This window comes from Colobus angolensis, unplaced genomic scaffold (assembly GCF_000951035.1).
Source record: "Colobus angolensis palliatus isolate OR3802 unplaced genomic scaffold, Cang.pa_1.0 Scaffold15, whole genome shotgun sequence".
In the NCBI taxonomy this organism is placed as follows: domain Eukaryota; kingdom Metazoa; phylum Chordata; class Mammalia; order Primates; family Cercopithecidae; genus Colobus; species Colobus angolensis.
Window position 1 is genome coordinate 5607071 of NW_012114599.1, and position 3359 is coordinate 5610429.

Here is a 3359-nt window from a genome sequence, read left to right on the forward strand (position 1 = left end):
CGATTCTCCTGCCTCAGCCTCCTGAATAGTTGGGATGACAGGTGCCCACCACCATGCCCAGCTAATTTTTGTATTTTTAGTAGAGATGGGGTTTCACCATCTTGTCCAGGCTGGTCTCGAACTCCTGACCTCAGGTGATCCACCTGCCTCAGCCTCCCAAAGCGCTGGGATTACAGGCATGAGCCACTGTGCCCGGCCTCAGGTATTTCTTTATAGCAATGCAAGAATGGCCTAATACACTATGGTTGGCAGCCTCTAAAATGGCCCTCCAGTGATACTGGCTTCCTGGTATGCACACCTTTGTGTACAGCCTCCCTCACTGAATAGAGCTGACCTTTGTAACCATTAGGATACTGTCAAAATGATGCTGTGTTGCTTTGTGGCTCGGCCATTAAAGTCACTGAATCTTCTACCTTGTACTCTCTTGCTTATTTTTGGGAAGGTCAGCAGCCATGTTGTAAGATGGCCCAAGCAGCTGGGAAAAGGTCCACGTAGAGAGGAGCTGGAGGCTTGTGTCAGCAACCAGCACCAAGAAGTCAGTCAATCATCTTGGGAGCTGATTCTCCAGCCTCAGCCAAGCCATCAGGTGACCACAGCCCCGGCCAACATCTTCACTGAAACCTCATGAGAGACTCCTAGTCAGACACATTTAGCCAAATTGAATTTCTAACCCACATAAACTAAGAGATAATACATGTTTATTGTTTTAAGACAGATAAGTAGATACATAAGTAATAGTACAGTACTTTGCTTTCTTTCACTGACTTGGGGCCAAACATATTAAATACAAAATATTCATATTCATAGGTCTAGTATATACTTTTGGGCTTCATTTTAGATATAAAACTATTCAGGTCGGGCGCGGTGGCTCACGCCTGTAATCCCAGCATTTTTGGAGGCTGAGGTGGGCGTATCCCCTGAGGTTGGGAGTTCAAGACCAGCGTGAACAACATGAAGAAACCCCATCTCTACTAAAAAGACAAAATTAGCCGAGCGTGGTGGCACATGCCTGTAATCCCAGCTACTCAGGAGGCTGAGGCAGGAGAATCACTTGAACCCGGGAGGCAGAGGCTGCAGTGAGCTGAGATTGCGCTACTGCACTCCAGCCTGGGCAACAAGAACGAAACTCCGTCTAAAAAAAAAACAAACAAACAATTCAATAAGGCTTTTTAATGGGGGCTTGCTGAATTATACGTGGCACCATGCATTGTTTGCAGAGTACCATACGTGGTAATTTTGGGAGATGTAAAAGTGACTATGAAACTGTGAGACACTATCACTTTTTTCCGTATGGAAAATAATACTTGCGAGAGAACCTTACTTTTGACTGGTCAGTCACACTGCTTCTGAAGTTTTGGCTGTTGCAGACCTTCATGAACAGGGAATAATTATGCAGGCAATTAAAGCCTTTTCTTTGTGGCCTTAAAAGTTCAAATTTTACTTATTCAAATGTCCATTCAAATGTAAAAGAATCTTAATAATTACATATAAAATCATGTCATTAAATAATAATAATTTTTTTGTAGAGACAGGGTCTCTCTCTGTTGCCCAGACTCGAGTGCAGTGGCTGGGTGTGATCGTAGCATGCTGCAGCCTTGAACTCCTGGGCTCAAACAATCCTCTTCCCTCAGCCTCCCAAGTAGCTGGGATTACAGTCAGAAGTCACTGTGCCCAGCTCTAAATAATTATTTTTAGTTCCCTTTTCTAATTGAGTGGAAAATATTATTTTTACAGGTACATATTTGCAATGCTAAACTGCATTGAAGAAAATGTCGACACAAGGATTACTTTTTATGATTTTATCTAGTCCACTGTTACTATGTCAAGTATTTTCTTTTCCTTTTCCTTTTCCTTTTTCTTTTTTTTTTTTGAGATGGAATCTCCCTTTGTCACCCAGGCTGGAGTGCAGTGGTGTGATCTGGCTCACTGCAACCTCCACCTCCCAGGGTTCAAGCGATTCTCCTGCCTCAGCCTCCTGAATAGTTGGGATGACAGGTGCCCACCACCATGCCCAGCTAATTTTTGTATTTTTAGTAGAGACAGGGTTTTACCATATTGGCCAGACTGGCTTCAAACTCCTGACCTCAAGTGATCCACCTGCCTTGGCCTCCCAAAGTGTTGGGATTACCAGGCGTGAGCCGCCGCACCAGGCCTTGTCAAGTGTTTTCATTTACACTTTTATATACTAAGGATCCTTTAAAAATTTCCTTGGAATACATTTTCACTAATAAAATACATTGTTACTTTATGAAAGTTTGTAGTTCAAATTAACGCTGTTGTGTCCTGAAAAACTTCAAGCAGAGAATTTAAAGTGGTCTCAAGTTGGTAATGCCACCAGATGGCTAGCAAAAAAGAGGATATCTTCTTCAAAGATGTCGCTATTTCAACCTTTAAAACCAAACCTTTGTTACCTGGAAATAATTGGGGTTTGTCTGTCCGGAAAGTAACAGATGATTCTCTGTGAGAACGTAGGGTTTTTTTTGTTGTTGTTGGTGGTGGTTTTTTGTCTGTGTGTGTGGTGGGGGGGAGGAATTTTATTTATTGATTGATTTACTTTATTTTTTATTTTTTCCCATAAGTTATTGGGGTACAGGTGGTATTTGGTTGCATGAGTAAGTTCTTTAGTGGTGGTCTGTGCAATGTGAGATTTTGGTGCACCCATCACCTGAGCAGCATACACTGCACCATATTTGTCATCTTTTATCCCTCGCTCCCCTCCCACTCTTCCCTGCAAGTCCCCAAAGTCTATTGCATCATTCCTATGCCTTTCTGTCCTCATAGCTTAGCTCCCAATGGTCAGTGAGAACATATGATGTTTGATTTTCAATTCCTGAGTTACTCCACTTAGAATAATAGTCTCCAAACTCATCCAGGTCACTGCAAATGCTGTTAATTCATTCCTTTTTATGGCCGAGCAGTATTCCATTGTATATATACCACAGTTTATTTACTCACTCGTTGATTGATGGGCATTTGGATTGGTTCCAAGATTTTGCAACTGTGAATTGTGCTGCTATAAACATGCGTGTGCAAGTGTCTTTTTCGTATAATAACCTTTCCTCTGGGTAGATACCCAGTAGTGGGATTGCTGGATCAAATGGTAGTTCTACTTCCAGTTTTTTAAGGAATCTCTACACTGTTTTCCTTAGTGGTTGTACTAGTTCACATTCCCACCAGCAGTGTAGAAGTGTTCCCTGATCACCACATTCATGCCAACATCTACTGTTCTTTGATTTTTTTGATTATGGCTGTTCTTGCAGGAGTAAGGTGGTATTGCATCGTGGTTTTGATTTGCATTTTCCTGATCATTAGTGATGTTGAGCATTTTTTCATACGTTTGTTGGCCATTTGTGTATCTT